A 23306-nucleotide genomic window follows, 5' to 3' on the forward strand; every position below is an offset into this window, starting at 1 on the left:
GATTTTAGTTTTCCTAGCCAAATAACAACATCAAAATGATGTTTTAGATGCAGGCTGACAAAGTTAAGATAACAGCAAACTTGGATTCTCTTCACGGATATGTGAGTATTTCACTGTGTCTCAACCAGAGTGTAATCTGATTCAGTGCCATATGTTGCACTGAGCATTTGGGGGTGGGGTGGGACAAAGCCATGTCATTCCACATCTGCTATAGATTAAGAAAGCAAATACAAAAATTATAATCACGGTGAGTAAACAGCACTACTTACTGTCTTCTGCAAGACATTATTTGCTATTATCTTTCAACAAGTAAAATGACTGAAAAGTATTTCAAGAGTGGTATTTATTTAGACAGAATTTTAATATTTTAATCATACAAACTTTCAAGAACCTGGGTGAAAATGAGGTAAAGCAGGGATTTCTAATACTGTTATTGAAATCCAACCGATAGGATTTGAAAATATGGTTGCCAGCTGTACTAATATTACCAAAAACAGTATAGTTTTACCTTTGATAATTTTCCTCTTAGGGTAATAAACCTGATAGTGGCTCAAGCACTGTACACAACACTGGCATGTATATTACCTCACGTAATCCTTGCAGATCTGTGAAGGAGGAATTGTTATTTCCATTTTACGGAGAAAGAAATCAAGAATTTAGAACTTCAGAGTTATGTAAGTAGCAGAGCTGGGCCTCAGACCATCTCATTCTTACTCCCCAGTTATATGTTTTTCACTGTTGCAATTGCTGATTAAAAAAATACAGAGTGAAACTGAAACATATTCATTACCATATGTAAAACTGAGAGCCAGTGGGAATTAGCTGTGTGAGGCAGGGAGCTCAGATCCCATGCTCTGTGACAGCCTAGGTGGGTGGGATGGCGGTGGGGGGACCCGTGTACACCTATGGCTGATTTATGTTGGTGTATGGGAGAAACTGGGGCTGGCCAGGTGGCCCAGTGGTGAAGAACCCACCTGCTAATGAAGGAGACATGAGATAGGCAGGTTTGAGCCCTGGGTCACGAAGATCCCCTGGAGGAAGACATGGCAACACACCCCAGTCTTCTAGCCTGGAGAATCCCACGGACGGAGGTGCCTGGCAGACTGTGGTCCATAGGATCACAAAGAAGCGGACCCGACTGAAGTGGCTTAGCACACACGCACACACACACACACACACACACACACACACACACACACACGCACGGCAGAGATTGACACAATGTTGTAAAGCAATTATCCTCCAATTAAAAACAAAAGGAAATGTGCTTCCTGGCGCTGTAAACACCCAGGGCCATCAGCCTGGAGCCAGAGCTGCCCACACTGCTTTCTCCTTAGAGACATTTCGTCATTCAAAATGGCCCCCTCACCATACCTTGAAAAGAGGTTTGCTAGGGCGCCTGGATTCAAATTCTCTCTTTGTAACTGTTTGGTGCACGCTCGAAGTTCTGAGATCAGGTGAGCTGAGCTGGCTGGAGCCTGTTGGGCAGTGCCTAGAGCATGGGAGGTGTCAGAACTGTTTCACCTTTTACTTCTGAACACTCTCTGTGAGGTACTCAGTCCTCAAACAGGGCTCTCCTGAGTGCTTAACCGGAGAAGAAAAGCGGCTTCCAAGAGATCCTATCCCCGGCCCTGCTCTCTCCTCCATCTTTAAGATGCCAGACTCAAACCTTGCCCCCACCCCTGCAACTCATCCTCAAGTTGAAGAGAATTGAAATGGGTTTCTTTTTCCTCCTCCAGTCAGGCAGATGTGCTTAGAAAGTAGCATGATCAGGAGACAAGATGAATACTTACTCAGTTTTTTAAAAGATAGGATTTTGTAAAAATAACATAGTACTCAATTCTACAAATGTATCACTGGTATTTCAAACATCATTAATTTTGGAAACCAACCAAAATACTTTTTCAATCACTTTTAAATACAGAGGATGGTAAACCTATAGAAAGCTTCCTATCTTTGTGCTGGTTATCTCAATGGAGATGTCAGCTTCTCAGCTAATTCACTCAATCTTTCAGTGCTAAAGTAGAATTGGGCTTTTATACTTTACTATTATCCATTATAAGCATGAAGTAAGAAATTACTTCACATCAAGGGACAAAGCAGGTCAAACAGTTTTTCTCTTAATTATTGGTAAGAGTTTGGCTCTCCAAAAAAGTTATTGTTCATGGTTTAGGTGACCAAGGAGAGACCTCTGGCAAAGATACGTGTTCTCAATATAAGCTGAATTCTGTCAGAGGAGCTTCTTGGTGTTTTTCCTTTCCTGGGGAGTTCCAGAAGTACTAAAATTATATCGAGACAAAGTGTTTATGTTTCAAAAGTGCAGGCTCTGCATTCCAGGCTACACACTGAGGGTTCTCAAAACAGAGGCAGCTTTTATTGAAACTTGGAAATAAGGATAACTCACAAGGACTTGGACTAGTACATACTGGAAAAGTAGAAGATAACCCAAGAGCCAGCTAAAAAGGGAACAACCTAACCCAGGAGTTTCATGGTAAATACTTAAGACTTTGTGGGTCATATAGTCTCTGTTGCAAGCTCTGCTACTGAGGTTCAAAAGCAAACACTAACATTACATACATGAGTGAGCTCTGTTCCAATAAAACTTTATTTACAAAGACAGGAGGTAGGCTGGATTTAGCCTTTGGGCTATCGTTTGCCTGTCTTTGTGGATCTAATCAAAGCGCTCCCCACCTAGTTTGAATGATTTCATCATTTGTTGGATTTAATTAAATAGATGGTTTTGGTAGCATAGAGAAATTAACTACTAAGAAAAGTTAGATTTGTGCTTAAGGAGTACTCTGCTTAAAATTTTACCATTAGAAGTTCAGTTTATGTGTTGAACGTTCTTTAGGAATCTGCTTAAAATGCAAGGGGTTAGGAAATATATCCTTAGTATTAATTAAGTACTAACTAATACATTAATTAGTATTAATAACTAATATTAGGTAAGTACTTAGTTAGTATATATTAGTTATATATACTTAGTATTAATTAAGTAGCTACGGCTGAAAGAGGCCCTAGAAGCTGCCAGAGAATACACAGTACCTAGCATAAGGAAAAGAGGATTGAAAGGGGTGAGCCATGAAAGGGAGGGGTCTGTCTCCTGGCTTTAAACAGTTATTCATAGGATCTATTTGACCATCCAATAATATTTTTTTGTTGTTGTTCCTGCAAGGGCACATTCTTTAGGAATAAAGTCCTGCATGAATGAGTGCTCAGATATCCAGACTGAGGGTGCCACTTTGTTCACTGCACACCCATTCAACAAACACAGATCTTGTTGCAAGGCTCAGGGCTAGGAAATGAAGGTAAGAAGTGGAATAGGATAATCCAGCAGGGAAAATCCACATATAATACAAAATGGCAGAATCTACAAAAGAAGCAAGAACAAAGGGCAATTCTTTTTAAAAGTCCCTCAAACTGCCGGCCTCATTTCTCTCCGGCCCTCCCTCCAGTTCATTCTAGTTCCATGTATTGAAATGTGTTCCTAGGGCTAATTATTCCTTATTTTTAAAGCTGGCATGACAGTAATCGTGAAAAACTATAAATATGGTGGTTGGTAGTTGGTATAAACCTTATTTACTCATTGCTATTTCCTTAACATTTCCATTTAAGTTGCTCAAACTAGAAAAAGATACTAGGAAGTGTTGCTCATGCATTAAAACCCCCCTGTGTGTTTAACCCATTCACCATAAGCTTGATTTACAACAGCTTCCCTTGCTTGATGAATCCCACATGCCCCATAATTTAAACATCTTAATGTGCCTCTCACTGGAGTGCCTTTTTATTTGAATTTAAATTGATTCTGAAACTGCTCCCAGTCAGAAGTTTGTGTTTGGTAAGCCGTAGCTTACAGTGGAATATGGTCACACCAAGGTCCTATCTGCAAGGTATCAGAGGGAGATTCAATTGCTACCATAATTAACCTAGTTCAGGTTAATTTAACCATAGAATATATACTCTGGTGACTATTTAATCTGCCACAAATAAATGAATAGCAAAGATCCTGAGCCACTTGACAACTGAAATACAGTTTGTTCATATAAATACAGAAGAACCTCAAGTTCACTTCTGGATTTGTGCAACTTATGCTTTTTTGAAGAATTTTCAATAGAAGGCAGACAAGATTTTTGTAGCATTCTAAACTTGAGAGCAATCATCCTTGTCTAGTCCAGATAAAACCAAACTTAAACCATTTTTAAAAAGTGGTTTATCATTTCTCCTATTCAAAGAGTATGCTGGAAGTCATTTAATGATTCTTCCAGTGATATGGACAGACTTGCAAACAAAAATGGGAATATAATGAGGCAACGGGTGAACAAAGTGTCCAGAGAAGAGAGGCCTAGACTGCTGAGAGCCCAGGGCTCCACAGAGGCTGCAGCCCTGGCCCCTGACTAGCATCACCACAGCCATGTTGATGCAGATCCTCCCCTTAAAACACAGAGGATGGTGATTCTGATTCGTGTAAACAGGCCTACCCTCTTGGACAATTGATTTTTTATCTCTGGAAATTAGGTGGCCTTAAAAATTCCTCAGGCTTGTGCTTGGATGGGCAGCATATATACTAAAATTGGAACAATACAGAGAAGATTAGCATGGCCCCTGGGCAAGGATGACATGCAAATTCATGAAGCATTCCGTATTTTTAAAGAATATTGCAAGAGATAAGGAAGGGCACTACACAATGATCAAGGGATCAATCCAAGAGGAAGGCATAACAACTGTAACTATTTATGCACCCAACATAGGAGCAACTCAATACATAAGACAGACACTAACAGACATAAAAGGAGAAATTGGCAGTAACACAATAACAGTAGGAGACTTTACCACCCCACTCACACCAATGGACAGATCATCACAACAGAAAATTCATAAGGAAACACAAATGTTAGAGACACATTAGATGAGATGGATTTCATCAATAGCTCAGGACATTCCATCCAAATGCAGAAGAATACACTTTCTTCTCAAGTGTACATGGAATATTCTCCAGGATAGACCCCCCATCTTGGGTCACAAATCAAACCTCAGTAAACTTAAGAAAATTGAAATAATATCAAGCATCTTCTCCGACCACAATGCTATGAGACTAGATTTCAATTACAAGAAAAAAAACTATAAGAAACACAAACACATGGAGATTAAACAACACATTTCTAAATAACCAACAGGTGACTGAAGAAATCAAAAGGGAAATCAAAAAATTTCTAGGAACAAGTGACAATGAAAAAAATGACAATTCGAAACCTATGGGATGCAGCAAAAGCAGTTCTAAGAGGGAATTTATAGCAATACAATCCTACCTCAAGAAACAAGAGAAACATCGAATAGACAACCTAACTTTACACCTAAAACAACTGGGAAAAGAAAAAAAAAAAAACAAAATTAGGAGAAGGAAAGAAATCATAAAGATCCAAGCAGAAATAAATGAAAAAGAAATGAAAGAAACAATAGTAAAGATTAGTAAAACTAAAAGCTGGTTCTTTGAGAAGATAAACAAAATTGACAAGCCTTTAGCCAGACTTATCAAGAAAAAGAAGAGAGAAGAATCAAAGCAACTAAATTAGAAATGAAAAAGGAGAGATTACAACAGATAATGCAGAAATACAAAGGATTATAAGAGACTATTATGAACAACTATATGGCAATAAAATGGATGACCTGGTAGAAATGGACAGATTCTTTAAAAAGTTCTATCTTCCAAGACTGAACAAGGAAGAAATAGAAATTATGAACAACCCAATTACAAGCACTGGAATTAAAGCTGTGATCAAATATCTCCCAAAAAACAAAAGCCCAGGGCCAGATGGCTTTACAGGAGAATTCTATCAAATATTTAGAGAAGAGCTAATGCCTATCCTTCTAAAACTCTTTCAAAAAATTGCAGAGGAAGGAACACTTCTAAACTTATTCTACAAGGCCACCATCACTCTGATAACAAAACCGGACAAAGATGACACAAAAAAAGGAAACAACAGGCCAGTATCACTGATGAACACAGATGCAAAACTCCTCAACAAAATTTTAGCAAACAGAATTCAGCAACACATCAAAAAGCTCATACACTATAATCAAGTTGGGTTTGTTCTAGGAATGCAGGGATTCTTCAATATATGCAAATAAATCAATGTGATACACCATATTAACAAATTGAAAGATAAAAACCACATGATCATCTCAATAGATGCAGAAAAAGTCTTTGGCAAAATTTAGCAGCCATTTATGATTAAAACTGTCCAAAAAATGGGCATATAAGGAACCTATCACAACACAGTAAAGGCCATATATGATGAGCCTACAGCAAACATTATTCTCAATGGTGAAAAACTGAAAGATTAAGATCAGGAACAAGACAAAGGTATCCACTTTCACCACTATTATTCAACATAGTTCTGGAAGTCCTAGCTACAGCAATCAGAGAAGAAAAAGAAATAAAAGGAGTCCAGACTGGAAAAGAAGTAAAGCTCTCACTGTTTGCAGATGACATGACTCTGTACATAGAAAACCCTAAAGGTAGTATCAGAAAACTATGAGAGCTAATCCATAAATTTAGCAAAGTTGCAGGATACAAAATCAATACACAGAAATCACGAGTATTTCTATATATTAACAATGAAATATCAGAAAGAGAAATTAATGAATCAATCCCATTCACCACTGCAAGAAAAAGAATTAAGTATCTAGGAATAAACTAAGGAGACAAAAGAACTGTACATAGAAAATTATGACACTAATGAAAGAAATCAGAGGCAACATAAAGAGATGGAGAGCTATTCCATGTTCCTGAGTAGGAAGAATCAATATTGTGGAAATGACTATACTACCAAATGCAATCTACAGATTCAATATGATCCCTATCAAATTACCAATGGCATTTTTCACAGAACTTGAACAAAAAATTTCATGATTCATATGGAAACACAAAAGACCCAGAATAGCCAAAGCAGTCTTGAGAAAGAAGAATGGAGCTGGAGGAATCAACCTTCCTGACCTCAGATTATAGTACAAAGCTACAGTCATCAAGACAGCATGGTACAGGCATAAAAACAGAAATATAGACCAGAGGAACAAGATAGAAAACCCAGAAATAAATGCATGCACCTATGGGTACCTTATTTTTGACAAAGGAGGCAAGAGTATACAATGGGGCAAAGACAGCCTCTTCAATAATTGGTGCTGGGAAAGTTCAGTTCAGTTCAGCTCAGTTGCTCAGTCATGTCCGACCCTTTGTGACCCCATGAATTGCAGCACGCTAGGCCTCCCTGTCCATCACCAACTCCCAGAGTTCACTCAGACTCACGTCCACCGAGTTGGTGATGCCATCCAGCCATCTCATCCTCTGTCGTCCCCTTCTCCTCCTGCCCCCAATCCCTCCCAGCATCAGAGTCTTTTCCAATGAGTCATCTCTTCGCATGAGGTGGCCAAAGTACTGGAGTTTCAGCATTAGCATCAGTCCTTCCAAAGACCACCCAGGACTGATCTCCTTTAGAATGAACTGGTTGGATCTCCTTGCAGTCCAAGGGACGCTCGAGAGTCTTCTCCAACACCATGGTTCAAAAGCATCAATTCTTCAGTGCTCAGCTTTCTTCACAGTCCAACTCTCGCATCCATACATGACCACTGGAAAAACCATAGCCTTGACTAGATGGACCTTAGTCGGCAAAGTAATGTCTCTGCTTTTCAATATGCTATCTAGGTTGTTCATAACTTTCCTTCCAAGGAGTAAGCATCTTTTAATTTCATGGCTACAGTCACCATCTGCAGTGATCTTGGAGCCCCCAAAATAAAGTCTGACACTGTTTCCATTGTTTCCCCATCTATTTCCCATGAAGTGATGCCATGATCTTCGTTTTCTGAATGTTGAGCTTTAAGCCAACTTTTTCACTCTCCTCTTTCACTTTCATCAAGAGGCTTTTGAGTTCCTCTTCACTTTCTGCCATAAGGGTGGTGTCATCTGCATATCTGAGATTATTGATATTTCTCCCAGCAATCTTGATTCCAGCTTGTGCTTCTTCCAGCGCAGCGTTTCTCATGATGTACTCTGCATAGAAGTTAAATAAGCAGGGTGACAATATACAGCTGGGAAAACTGGACAGTAAAAAAATTAAATTAGAAACTTCCTAACACCGTTTACAAAAATAAACTCAAAATGGATTAAAGACCTAAATGTAAGACCAGAAACTGTAAAACTCTTAGAGGAAAACATAGGCAGAACACTGATGACATAAATCAAAGCAAAATCCTCTATGACCCACCTCCTGGTGCTGCTGCTAAGTCACTTCAGTCGTGTCTGACTCTGTGAGACCCCATAGATGGCAGCTCCCCAGGCTCCTCTGTCCCTGGGATTCTCCAGGCAAGAACACTGGAGTGGGTTGCCATTTCCTTCTCCAATGACCCACCTCCTAGGGTAATGGAAATAAAAGCAAAAGTAAACAAGTGAGACCTGCTTAAACTTAAAAACTTTTGCACAACAAAGGAAACTATACGCAAGGTGAAAAGACAACCCTCAGAATGGGAGCAAATAATAGCAAATGAAACAACTAAAAAGAGTTAGTTCCCAAAATATATAAACAGCTCATACAACTCAACACCAGGAAAACAAACACTCAATTAAAAAATGGGAAAAAGACCTAAACAGACATTTCTCCAAAGAAGACATACAGATGGCTAACAAACACATGAAAAGATGCTCAAAATCACTCAGTATTAGGAAAATGCAAATCAAAACTACAATGAGATATCACCTTACACTGGTCAGAATGGCCAGCATCAAAAAGTCTACAAACAATAAATGCTGGAGAGGATGTGGAGAAAACGGAATCCTCTTGCACTGTTGGTGGGAAAGTAAATTGATACAGCCATATGGAAGATGGCTTTTTAAGATGGAAATTCCTTAAAAAACTAGGAATAAAACCACCATATGACCCAGCAATACCACTCCTAGGCATGCATCTGCAGAAACCAGGGTTGAAAAAGACACATATATCCCATTGTTCATTACAGCACTATTTATAACCACTAGAACATGGAAGCAACCTAGATGTCCATTAACAGATGAATGGATAAAGTTGTGGTATATATACACAGTGGAATATTACTCAGCCATAAAAAGCAACATGTTTAAGTCAGTTCTGATGAGGTGGATGAACTTAGAACCTATTATACAGAGTGGAGTAAGTCAGAAAGAGAAAGCTAAATATCGTATTCTAATGCATATATGTGGAATCTAGAAAAATGGTACTGAAGAATTTATTTACAGATCAGCAATGGAGAAACAGACATAGAGAATAGACTTATGGACATGGGGAGAGGGGAGGAGAGGGTGAGATGTATGGAAAGAGTAACATGGAAACTTACATTGCCGTATATAAAATAGATAGCCAACGGGAATTTGCTGTGTGGCTCAGGAAACTCAAACAGGGGCTCTGAGGCAATCTAGAGGGTTGGGATGGGGTGGAAGATGGGAGGGAGGTTCAAAAGGAGGGGATATATATATACCTATGGATGATTCATGTTGAGGTTTGACAGAAAACAACAAAATTCTATAAAACAATTATCCTTCAATAAAAAATAAATTTAAAAAAGAATATTAAACCAAAAAAAAAAAATTCTTGAGGCTTGAAGTAGATAGAGAGGACATAGCAATTGTTTCCTCCACACCAGGAATTATGATATATTGTAAGGTTCTTCTTATCATGGGAGAGAGGGACAGAAAGCAAGCCTGCTTTGATCAGGTGCAGATTTAAATTAGTTCTTTACATTTAGCTAGCATTGTTAACTGTTAAAGGACATTCCGTCACCCACTCATTCAATGGCATGTTGACGCGACATTTGCTATAGGAGTTTCTGCAAGGTGCCTGCCCTGCTGGAATGCACAGTCTGATGCTGGAGGCAGACAAGACAGCTGACAAATTGTGAGAAGTGGTAAGAAGGGTAAAGAGGATTTGCTAATAGAGGCCATGGGCTGGAGGTGAGGGTAGGGTGGAGAGGACCTACTTAACAAGGGTAGTCAAGGAGTAAGAATCATGGTGGAGGTAATGATCTTAAGCTTTAGAGTCCTTCACTTGTTCCAGCCATGGAGCCCTATGATCATGTGTTTTTAATAAGATCTACAAATTTAAGATTTACAATTTTTCTTTAAAAAAACTTCTCCCAAATTACATAAGCGTCAGAGCTTGCAACATCTGAATTCATGTCTGGTGGTTAGGGAAGTTTTCTCTGAAGAACAGACATTTTGGTTGGTCCCACTCGGATAAGGAGACTGCTGTGCTTGATGTGAGGGTAGTAGTTCCGTTGGGTTGAAGGGCCATTTGAAAATCCTGAAGCTGGAAATTGCCCAACCACTTGGAGGAAGTGTGGAGGGAGTAGAATGGAGAATGGAGAGAGAGGGAGGAGGCAAATTCTGAGAAAGTAGCAGGGGCAAACCCTGGGGGGTCACGGGGGTCACAGGAGGGAGTCTGGTTTATGTCAAAGTGATACGGAAAACCACTGGAGTGTTCTGGGCAGGCAAATGACACAATCAGATTTATATTTGTAAAAGATTTCTCAGAATTGATATAGGGTTGGGAGCATGATTAAAGAAAGGAGACTGTGGCAATATTCCAGGTGAGAGATGGTGGTTTTGATTAGAGTGGTGATTGTAGTGGTTATGGAGGGAAGTGGAAAGATTTAGGATACATATCAGATTTTGAAATCATAGCTGATGGGTTGGATAGTAGGGAGCAGATAAAAGAGAAAAGATGACCTAATAGGTATTGGAGGAGGGGCAGAAATATTGCCAGAAGGTTGCAATAATCCCAAGTTGTGTTAGGACTATTTAGGAAGGTACTTATTAATATAATGGCTAGGGCTTTATATATGTGAATACAGCAAAGCTGACATCTCTTTGAAAGTGATGTAAGAGCAGGATTACGGAGTTAGACATGATTCGAGTTACTTAATCCCACTCGAGTGCCCAGGAATGAATTAGGTATGTGAAACATGTATACCATCTTCATAAATCAGACTTTAACTTTGTTATCGCAGTTCGTTTACATTTCTTAGTGGCCTGTGGGAAACAATTACATGACCACTACTGAATCATTCCAATCAATGAACAGATCAGCCTTTGAGAGCTCACATGAAATGTGGCCAACATTGTGTTTGCCTGTGGCTTAAGACCTTGACTTTAGGAGGTTTCATTAGGAGATGTTTTCCTAGAGTTAGAAACACATTTTTGCAAAAAAAAAAAAAGGCAGTGAAGAGAAGTATTGGCTAATCTGGTTCTCTAATTTCTTCCCAGTATAACTGAAAGTGCTAAGGTTAACTGCAATTAAACACAATCTGAGGGTTTAGGATCCTAAAAAATCGATATTTGTGTGTGGTATATACAGCATGAGAGACAATTCCAAAGAGCTGTGAAGAGAAAACACTGTAAGGAGAGAGTAATTGCTATGCTGGCCTTAAGAAAATTCTTACCCTTTCCTTAGGGAATATAAAGCAATGAACATAACTGGTAGTTGTAAATGCAATGAAAGTCATATTATTCTTAAACAGTCATATAATTCTTAAATTATAATTATTCTTATCTTCATTAATTAGGCTTTTAGAAACTAGAGGTATTGAAATAAACTTGGAATTCAGGAAGGAGATCATTAGGCTGCAAAATAAGTTTCTTAAGGACTGACATCTCTAACTATGTAATGTGAAGAATGACATTCAACTTAGCACTCAACTCTATATGAAATCTTCCAAGAGTGGATTTTGTATAAATGAGTTTCTATCTTTTTTCTGAGCCCCTTTCTTCAGATTTTTCTGTTTTTTGATGAGAGTTGGTGATCTAGGAGTTTTTATATCTTGTCATTATGGGACTTCTGCCCTTCACTATCCTCACACACACAGTTTCTGAAACACTTATTTTGAAGCATAGTGGATTTGACAAGAAGTCTAAGGTAGGTGGTGGGGGGGGGGGGAAGGTAGGCATGAGAAGTTAGCAGAAGACAAATGAGCCTGACCGGAAAGCCAATGTAAGACCAGTAGGGGTGAAATTAATACTTTCGGGATTGCTTACATTGGAGTGTTAAACCCTGCAGAAGTGCAAAGTAGGTATGATAAAAACATTTTCGATAAAGGTAGGAAAAGAGGCAAAACGATGCAAGAATTAGAATGGAACGATTCAGGAGACCTTGCTGATGGTGCTGGAAAGAAAAGTAATGCAGTCTGAAATTCTGCCCATTGCAGAATTTGTGGTATGTAAACAGCAACTAGAACAGCCACCTACGCTGTTTCCTTGTGAGGTCTCTGCCTGCAGCTCAGACTCTCTGTTAGCCATCAGCCAAGAGTTATGTCCAAAGTCAAACTAAGGCATCAGAATTAAGTGTTAGCAGGAATTCCCTGGCAGTCCTGTGGGTAGGACTCCAAACTTCCATTGCAGGGGGCACAGGTTCAATCCCTGGTTGGGGAACGAAGATTCTACAAGCTGTGCACCACAGTCAAAAAATAAGATAACCGAAGTGTTAAAACATGAGTGTTAGTATGTGGAAAGCCAATGCCACCATGTGTGAACTCTGAAAAGTCACCCTTCCCACCTTCTGGCTGTGACATGTCAAGGACCTGAGCATCATTCCTGCTGCTGGAGCCAATCTCAGCACCAACCCTGGAGATTAGCTGTCACCTCCGAGCCCTACCAGGCATCCTGGGGAACCAGTATTACATGGTTTCTGGAGAGTGGCTGCACCAGTAGAACATGAAGCCTCTGTCTGGAAACTGCCCCAGATCCACTCCCAGAGCCAGATTCCACCCAGGAGCATCTCCCACTCTGTCCCTGAAGTCCTCTCAGCTGACCTGCCTGCACGTAGCTGTTGGCACTGTTTGGGTTTTCTCACCAGTTACACTGGACTATTACTACTACAACCAAACAATTCAGTATGCTTCTGGCTACCCTTGGATTGGGAAGATCTGCTGGAGAAGGGATAGGCAACCCACTCCAGTATTCTTGGGCTTCCCTGGTGCCTCAGATGATAAAGAATCCACCTGCAATGCGGGAGACCTGGGTTCAGTCCCTGGTTTGGGAAGATCCCTTGGAGAAGGGGATGGCTACTCACTCCAGTATTCTGGCCTGGAGAATTCCATGGACAGAGGAGCCTGGCAGGCTACAGTCCATGGGGTCGAAAAAAGTAGAACACAACTGGGCGACTTTCACTTTGACTGGCTACCCCAAAACATCATCACTGGCTGTGTTGTTCATAAAATACCCTAGTTTTGTCGCTAAGTCATGTCCGACTCTATTGCGACCCCAAGGACTGTAGTCCCCCAGGCTCCTCTGTCCATGCGATTTTACAAGGAAGAAAACGAGAGTGGGTTGCCATTTCCTTCTCCAGAAGATCTTCCCTACCCAGGAATTGAACCCATGTCTCCCACTTCTCCTGCATTGCAAGCAGATTCTTTACCACTGAGCCACCTGCTGCTGCTGCTGCTGCTGCTAAGTCGTTTCAGTCATGTCCGACTCTGTGCGACCCCATAGATGGCAGACCACCAGGGTCCCCAGCCCGTGGGATTCTCCAGGCAAGAACACTGAAGTGGGTTGCCATTTCCTTCTCCAATGCATGAAAGTGAAAAGTGAAAGTGAAGTCACTCAGTCGTGTCCGACTCTTAGCGACCCCATGGACTGCAGCCTACCAGGCTCCTCCGTCCATGGGATTCTCCAGGCAAGAGTACTGGAGTGGGGTGCCATCACCTTCTCCAACTGAGCCACCCGGGAAGCTCTTATTTTTATTTGCCTTTGGTTAAAAAAAAAAATCACTTTTTATTAAAAGAAAACCCTGAGTGAATATGAGGTCTTTATCTCATTGTTGCCAAGTATGGTATGGTTTTTGTTAAAGCCTGAAGAGTAAGAAAATGGATGACTTTAATCAGCCACTAGTGGGGAAAAATAAGCTTAAATATGTGACTTTCCATAAGATTAAAATTTGGGTAAACTAGCTAGACTTGCCCCTGTCTGTTGTACTCTTCAGTAAATACATGACAAAAATACATGGCAGCCAGGCTTGCCCCTCTGCTTTGTGTATTAATAAAATTAGTTGTTGTGCAGTTCAGTTGACCCTGCCTTCTGCAGCCTGCAGCTGCTTTGGCATGCTAATTGAATTGTCAATAATAAACACAGGAAAAGAGGCACTTCAAGCTGCCATTTCAGGGCCACAAAACTTTCACTTAGAGGCTGCCTGCTGTTTCTCCCAACTGTGCATGAAAAGCAATTAAGAAAAGTCTTGTGTAACTGTAGTCTGCTAAATCAAGGATAAACTGTATGTTGGAACTAACAAAAGACACACAAAACGCCTGCAAATCTTCTCAGAACCAAACTGTGTGCAATGGTGCTTGTAAGAATGTGTGGCCCAATTAATGGAAAAACACTGAACTAAAAGTTAAATTGTCCCGTTGCCTTTTGCCCCATAAATTGGTGTCTAGCCTCAAGCATGGGAACCTTCGCTGAATGCTTGTTTTACCAAGATGGAAACACAGTGAACCAGATATGAACCAGTCTAATAACTCGACCAGTCCTGGGCCAACTATTAATGCTCAGAATTTATACTGAATGGATGTGTGCTTCTTTGTTATTTCTAATTGTGGTGGTGAAAAGGTTACTAAGTTCCCACACGTGATGATACAAAAGACACTTTATGAACACAACAGCTCCATTTGACACCAGTGGAAGCAGGGACTGCAGACTCCTAGGCTGAGATAAAAATAAAATAAAATAAAGTTTACATTTGTTGGCAAGTAGATGTGCTGTGGTTATGTAAATTTAAGTTACCAGATTCTAAAATCTTGTGAAGTCATTCTCTTGTTACTAACCGGTTACAATGTTGACATGTGTTTTATAAAAGTTTTTTATAAAATGTTCTAAACTCCTAAGGCATCTTGGTTTGAGGTGTTATTGATATAATCCCTGGACTAGAACACCTATAAGACTTATATTTTACCTCCAAAGCTGTTCCCTGGTGGTAGAGTGTGTGTTACAGTGAGAGATAACCACATAACCTTATTAACCCAGGAGAGGTCATGAAAACTGGCCCACAGGATTTGGAGAAATATTTAAAGATACCAGTCAACAATTTTCTTAAATGTAAGATTTTGAAAATACTGAAGTAAAAACTTGAAAGCTGCTAAAAGTACACAAGCTTAAAAATTGTTACCCCATGAAAAAAACATTTTAACCCTACATTTAAAATTAAAAGTAAATAATTTACAATCATTCTTATGTTAATATACACATAATGAAAGTATATACAAGCTTTAAAATGCTGACGTTTAAAATTTTAAAAGTAACATAGAAGGCTAGAGTCTGTGGGAGTGTAAATGTGTGTGTGTAGTTATTTATTAGAAGTAAAAATAGTTTTATCAGCTAATTCAAACTTATCCTTAATTATGTTTTAAAGACTCGAGGATGATATATTATAGTAATTTAACTTTTCAAGGGTTATTTTTGTTTCTTCAACTGTGCCTTTACTGTAGACACCAGCATTTTTTGTTCTGTGAAGTAAAAAGCAGCTGTAATAAGACTGGGTTCTTTGCTTCTGTCTCTATTTTTAGTAAATCGAGGCTATGTCCTAGAGAATGTTTCCTATGATCTGTTTTTTTCTTACAGTGTCCAGTGAATCTGCTGTAGCCACGCCTTCCGGGAAACAAACTCACTCAGAAGGACAATGCAGATAGGGGAGTGCAGTTTATTACACTGGCGGGCCCAAGGCAGAGTCTCCTCTTAGCCAAGGACCCTGGCCAGTTTTTCTGAAAACCTTATATACCCTAAGTGTACGTGCCCAAACCCACCTCCCCAAATTCCCTCAAACTAGTCTGAACAAAGGAAAAGAAAGATACAAAGTTAATCCGTGGTTCATATGCCTTAAGCCTAGGTGGTTACCAGTGGACAATTATCAATAGGCCTGTGGTCATACCCCATAAGCATAATAGAATTTATGATTCTATTCAGTACACAGATAATTAGGGTATTCTTTTAGGCAACAGAGAGTCTAGGTACGAACCCTGGGGCTCTTCCATCCAGGGGGCCTGGTTTTCCATTTGGTATGCTGTTTCCATAGATACTGGGCGTCCAGCTCAAAGTCCACAGTCCGGCCCAAGATGGAGTCCTGCTCTCAAGATGGAGCCTGTTCTGTCTGTTTCCTCCTTCATTCCCCTCTTTTGATGCTCTTAACTCATAGTGTGAGCATCATTCATAGGGATATATTGCACCCTGACTCTCCGACCTCCAGTTTGGGAGAAGGACATCAACCTTTGTGTTACAAGGTTCGTAATACATTGTAAAATAAAGGGTCCACGAAGAAGAACTATCAAGACAACTATAACAATGGTAAATATAGTTTACACCAAACACCCTTCACCCAAGATAGGACTGAAGTCCAAAAAGGAAGATTATCATCAGACATAACTTTTACCTGACCTTTCATGTCATCTAGGGTGGCTGATATAGCCAGATAAGTCAGGACTATATACACAACATTAAACTTAATCATAGCACAGGTCCCTCTTTGTACTGAAACTATGGTTAGTCTCAAGACGATATCAGCAAGTCCTTGTAGCAGCAGTCGATTGTAGAGCATCGTCACTGTTTCTTCTTTAAGATGATCTTGTTTTCATGGGGATCAATGGCATCCTGTTGTGTAGTCCACTTGGCGTCCTCCGGGTCTGCGTGGTATGCTCTCTTCACCCTCATGTGCTGGATCCAGGGAGTGACACCTGCAACTTTAACTGCAGCAGGGCTGGTTAGAACAACAGTATATGGACCCTTCCAATGTGGGGCCAAGGAGTCGTGTTTCCAGTCCTTGACCACACCTGATCCTCAGGCACAAATTTGTGAATCGGTTCCCCAAGGGGGAACGGCACTCTTTCTTGTACAAACTTAGTTACCTGATTTATTACCTTACCCAGTTGTTCCATCTGCTGAGAAACCTCATCTCCCCTTACCTGGGGCAAATTTGTTGACACCTGTTTTATTATGGGAGGGGGCCTGCCATACACAATTGTGTACGGAGAAGAGCCATGGGACTGTGGGGTCATCCTGAGTCTGAGCAGAGCCGTCGGAAACAAGTCCACCCAGGAACAGTCAGTCTCTAAGATCCACTTGGAGAGTGTCTCTTTAAGTGTCCGGCTGGCTCCTTCCACCATCCCAGAACTCTGGGGCCTATATGATGTATGTAATTTCCACTTGATGTTTAAAGTTTTGCTTACTTGTTATACTAAATCAGCTATGAAAGCCGGGCCAAAAAAAAAAAAAAAAAAAAAAGAAAGCCGGGCCATTGTCCGATCCAATGCTGGTAGGAAATCCAAATCTGGGAACTGTCTCCCTAAGCAGGCACCAGGCTACTTTTGATGCTCTTTCAGTCCGGGTAGGAAAAGCTTCTACCCATCCCAAGAACGTGTATACCATGACCAGCAGGTAATGGTAGTGTCGGTGAGGTTTAATTTCAGTGAAGTCCACTTCCAGGTGTTCAAAGGGCAGTGTGCCTTTTACCTGAATCCCTGGAGGTTTCTGTCTGTGCCAAGAGGCAGCATTGACCTGTGAGCAGGCAGTGCAGTTCTGAGATTTTGTCCTGCATAGGGAAGAGAGGTGGGAAAACAAGAAACATTTTCAAATTAGCTCTTCCCATTTATCATGGCCTAGATGGGTCGCTTGGTGTGTCTGGCTTACCAGAGTGGGTGCCAGCTCCTCCGGTACCAATAATTTGCCACTTGGTAATTCCCACCATCCCTTTTCAGTCTTGATGGCCCCTTCTGCTTTGGCTAGTTGCTTTTGGGCTTCAGTGTATTTTGGAGAGTCTGGGTTAGCTCAGGTAGCTCCACCAATATGAAAGCTTTAATAGGGGCTTCACTTGTCACCCCCACGCCCTCGGCTGCTGGTTTAGTGGTCTTATCTACTAGTCTGTTCCCTGAGCCCGGGGGATAGCCTTCTTTTGATGTCCTCAGCAGTGTATGACTGCAACCCTTTCTGGTTTCCAGGCAGCATCTAATAGGGTCTTAATTTCTTCTTTATGTTTAATATCTTTTTCACTAGCTGTCAGAGGCTCCTCTCCTTATACAGAGCCCTGTAGTGTGGCAAAAGCATACCTGGAGTCTGCGTAAATGTTTGTCTTCTTACCTTTTGACAGCTGGAGGGCCTGGATTGGAGCATATAGTTTGGCCTGCTGAGCGGACCAGAGTGATGGCAGAGAGCTAGCCTCCACGATGGTTTCTTCTATGGCTACTGCATATCCCGCCCATCACTGTCCTTGTTTCACCAGGCTGGTGCCATTGTTGTTCAGGACCAAATCTGGGTCCGGGATTGGCTGGTCTCTCAAGTCAGGTCTGCTGGCATATTTCCTGGCAATCATGTGAGGGTCCACCTTCTCCCACACGAAAGAGAGTGGCCAGATTCAGAACCTGACAAGGCTCAGTAGTAACATGGGGGTTCTCACATAACAGTCCCTGGTATTGAGTAATCCGGGATGCTGACAGTTATTTATGGGGGTCCCAGCGCAGGAGAGTATTGAGCTCATGCGGGACTTTTATGAACAAATCTTGGCCCAAAGTCAGCTCAGTTGCCTCCAGGATCAGTAAGGTAACTGCAGCAACTGCCCGTAAGCATCCCAGCCACCAGTGGCAACATTATCCAGGAGATTAGAGATAAGCCACTGGTCTGTCCCATGTCCCCATAGTCTGGGACAACACTCCCATGGCCACCTTGTCCTTTTCAGCCACGTAAAGAGTAAACGACTTAGCAAGGTCTGGCAGGCCCAAGGTGGGTGCTGACATAACTGTATGGGGTTTGAGTTCTACTTCCAGTGGGAGGAACTTGTTTTGCAAGCCTGCGGGGGTTGTGTTCCACCCAGACCTCAGGGAATTGTTGAGTCAACTCTCTCTCTTGACTGTTTAGCCCATCCGGTTTCCCTACCAGGAGACTGGGCAACCTCCATTCATCTTGAGGGGTTACAGGAGAGGTGGACACAATCTACAAGGTCCAGCTGACTTGGATTTCTGGGGGCATTGAGCAGAGGTCTCCATTGCTGGGATTGGAGCCTGCCAAAACGGTGGCTCTACGAACTCTGGGAGAGCTGGTAGAAGAGCAGTGGCTGCTGTGGGAACTTCACCTGGCCCTGGATTGGGCAGTAAGGCAGCTTCCGGTCCTGGTGGAGCACTGGGAGGCAGGCGGGTCATTATCCAGTATGGGGGAGGGATCAAGTCATCCCCGTCCAAATCCTGTAGAATTTCCTGTTTCATCATCAGTCAATTTTTGTGCCATTAATATTTTCCCCTTTCTCTTCTGGATACAGAACCTTGTCCAAGTAGGAGGCTCTTGAGCTACCCTAGCCATGAGTCAATGTATGGATATTGATCCGGGTGTCCCGGCTCTCCTGTGACTACTGTGTAGACTGCTTCCACTATTTTTAAGTTCATGGTGTTCTCTGGTGGCCATCCTACTCCCAGAGAGGGCCGTTCGACCTCACAGAGTACGTGGAGGCGGTGAGGCTTCATCTTCACCCGAGTCTCCTCCAAATCCCTTCTTTAAATGTTTAATCCTGCACTCCAGTACAGTTGCTTAGATTCATTTCCCCCCATCTTGCTTACCTTCTCGGACCTCCTTCTACTTTTCCTTTTCATTCTGTCTGTGAAGTTCTCAGTACCCTATGTACTTCTGATATTTCCACTCAATGACACTTAAATTGCCATGCTGCCTCCTTCCTAATTGGGGTGAGAAGAGCCTTACCTGCCAGATCCCGGAGGGAGAAGGGGGATCGGCATGCCTTCACCTGCCGGTCAGCACAGCCGAACCAGAACATGTGATCCAAGACTGTTTCTCCCTTAACTGTTAAAGTCCATTCTGCCTTGGTGGGTCTGATCAGGTGCGGATGAAAACACAGGTGGGTTAAACATCCCACGTCCCAGGGTATCCCCGGAAAAGCCAATTTGTACTCCCTTATATATACCCCCCGTCTAGCCTGACAATTCTGAGAGGGTCAAGAATTTCATAGCAGATGGGACACCTCCTTGGGGAGGGCAGCATATGAGCACACAAAAACCATGTTTTTTCTCCTAAAAATCCCCTGGCAATTGCTTGGTAATAATTTTCCCTAAGACGGCATGGACACCACCTCCTGAACGACCTTCACAAATTTCCTTCCTAAGCCCTAACAACACACTCGTCATCCTGTGTACCAAGTAATTGTTGCCACCTGCCTATTCCAGGCTCCTGTGGGTCTGTGCCCCTTCTAATCCCTCCCAGGGGGGTGGTCAGGCCCCCTCTTCCACCTTGCCCGGTGGGTTCCTCCTCACCTGAGCGCTCACTTCCCCTGCTGCCGTCCACTACCTGCTAACGTGAAAGGTCCAGGCATTGAGAAGCAGAATCTTTCCAGAAGGGCGAGGTGCCTTACCCCCTCTAGAAGATTCGAGCCGCAAGGCCTCAGAGTAGTCCCAAATGGGACTTGTCTCCACAAAGTGAGGAGTTTCCTGGCCCATGTTCCAAATGTTTTAGCCACGCGTTCTGGGAAACAAACTCACTCAGAAGGACAATGCAGATAGGGGAGTGCAGGTTATTACACCGGTGGGCCCAAGGCAATGTCTCCTCTTGGCCAAGGACCCTGGCCAGTTTTTCTGAAAACCTCATATACCCTAAGTGTATGTGCCCAAACCCACCTCCCCAAATTCCCTCAAACTAGTCTGAACAAAGGAAAAGAAAGATACAGTCAAAGTTACCCCGTGACTCATATGCCTTAAGCCTAGTGGATACTCATCAATAGGTCTGTGGTCATACCCCAATAAGCGTAATAGAATGTAGGATTCTATTTGGTTACACAGATAATTAGGGTATTCTTTTAGGTAACAGAGAGTCTAGGTTCGGGCACTGGGGCTCTTCTATCCAGGGGGTCTGGTTTTCCATTTGGTATGTCGTTTCCATGGATACTGGGCATCTTGCTCAAAGTCCACACTCTGGCCCAAGATGGAGTCCTGCTTTCAAGATGGAGCCTGTTCTGTCTGTTTCCTCCTTCAAATCAACTTTAGGAAAATTAAAGTCTAAATTATATAGCATGTTGATCCAAATTCTGTGGATTATGTGGGCAGAATAAATTCGGTATTTCTTTCTAATAACAAAATGACTGCAAATACATATGAATATTCTGCTGAATGAATAAATATGATACTGGTAATCTGCATCTCTCTCTCTCACCTTCTCACTCATAGAACCTTTCTTTGTTTAATGAATTGTTTTGGGTAAAACATGGTGCATATTAAGAACAGTTTATAAACCTAAATGGTAGGAAAACTTTTAATTTCATTCTTGCTTATAAAAATCCTGTGGCAAGAATTACTGGTATCCAAAATATATCCTCTGAAGTTACTATTCTTACTCAGCGATATGAAGCAGCTGTAAAACCTGAGGGGATCCCATGACTTTCCAAACACACTGCTGTTTAGAAATACCTGTGACATATCTGGCATGGTCAGAGGGCTGTTTTGCATTTTGGGAGTAAAGCTTGTTGGGCTCCTGGGTTCTCCTTAGGCCTCGGTGAAGGCTATGTAACTCCAGTGTGTACTTTTGAAAATATTCAGAAACCAATGTAGAAGGTTAGCAAAGAAAAAACATTCAGCCAACACAAGACATTGCCCCTAAACGTTTGCATCAATTAAAGCCCTGTTCAAGGCCAGGCTGGCATTCCTCCAGCTGCGGTGTTCCATGTAAAATAAAATACTGCCAGCTGTGGTCAATTATTTGATTTCCCAGTGAAAGACGAGAAACGTGTAATCACTGTTAATATGGTAAAAATTGATCAAGTGTGACAGGCTATATAATTTACTGATTGCAATACCCTTTTAGGTACCAACTCTGAGACCAGTACCTGCTGATTAGTTTCGAGATGTCTAGAGCTAGGGTAAGAGTTATGGTAACTTTAATTTAGCTTTATGTCTGTCACATGACAGAGGATTGGTTAAAAGATTTACTTGCCTGAGAGAATACTGCCACTTATTCAAACATTTTTGCAAGAGTGTTTAATAATGCAATAAATTCTTATGATATAATTTAAATGAGTAAAGCAGGACTCAAAGTTACCATAGATGATTATAATTGCCTAAAAAAAAATCTTAGGTTAAGGAAATGCTAGAACATCAAAATATCTTTTCTTCTGTTCCCATTTGTATTAGGCCAAATGTACTGATTCAAAACATGAGTTTGAGTAAACTCCAGGAGGTAGCGAAGGACAGGGAGGCCTGGCATGCTGCAGTCCCTGGGGTCTTTAAGAGTCAGATATGACTTAGCAACTGAATGGCAACAACTGATTTAGAAAGTATTGTTGGCAGTCTGCATATGATTTGAGAAAGATGCAGAGGGGAAAAAAAGATACACTTAAAGCATCAAAAATTGTAAAGTACCCAGAAAATAGTCAAAAAAAGAGGGATCTGAAAGCCCTACCCCTTTCACCTTTCACTTTTACAATCTGTGCCAAGAAATTCATTCTCGTACTACATGTGTTTTGGTGATAAACATCCTTGGGGATCTTAATACACTGGTTATCTTTGGAGGAGGTCATAACGATAAGGCAGTATAATCTGTCTTGGTCAGGGGGGTGAGCTCAGAGTTCAAGTTCTATCTCCCTACGGCGTTTCTTCCAACTTTTGTTTTCCCAGAGTTTTGCAAATGATTTCAAAGACAAGGTCCAAGACTTTATGGAATTCTCAGCAGGTAGTTTTTGCAGTGAGTATCCATTCCTAGCACTGTTTAGAATATCATGTGCAAAAGAACAGATGTGCTTTTCCTCGGAGGATAACCACAGTGCTCCCCTTATATGTGTCCTATATGCTCACTGAGCCTCTACTGCAAGCACAGAATAGATACTGCAAATGTTTTATTGTCATCAGGCACGGCAGTCAAGTTCCCTGTAAATAACATGTGTTTTCAGTGACTCAGTCCCTGAACTGCGGCTTGATCGCTTTTTGTGGGGTAACCAGATAACACAGAGGATTTGGGGATGTGTTGTAACTGATATTCTAATCAGGGTAATTCATGCAACCAAAATGAAAATACTAAAACTTGAATATGTTGGTCAACTTTTAAGTTCCTTCCAACAAAAAGGTTATACTACTACTAACTACAATGCCAGGTGATTACTTATATTGAAAGAAAAAAAAGACCCCCCAAATCAAATCCGTTGACAGCAATAGAGGCAGATAAAACCAGGAAAGGTAGGATTTGTGCGATTGTGTTATTTTATCTAAACATAAACTTCACTAGTGAACTCCCAAAGCAATGTCTCATTCCCATTTGGAAAATCGCAATTGGCATT

At 41.5% G+C, this 23306-nt stretch overlaps 1 non-coding gene across 1 annotated transcript; it reads left to right on the plus strand.

The window, feature by feature from the left end:
• The first annotated feature begins 4540 nt into the window (after positions 1–4540).
• LOC114113288 (U6 spliceosomal RNA) lies at positions 4541–4647 on the plus strand. Its single transcript, XR_003588351.1, has one exon. It is a non-coding gene; the product is annotated as a U6 spliceosomal RNA (small nuclear RNA).
• Positions 4648–23306: the final 18659 nt, after the last annotated feature.

The sequence above is a fragment of the Ovis aries genome, chromosome 2, assembly GCF_016772045.2.
Source record: "Ovis aries strain OAR_USU_Benz2616 breed Rambouillet chromosome 2, ARS-UI_Ramb_v3.0, whole genome shotgun sequence".
NCBI lineage: Eukaryota > Metazoa > Chordata > Mammalia > Artiodactyla > Bovidae > Ovis > Ovis aries.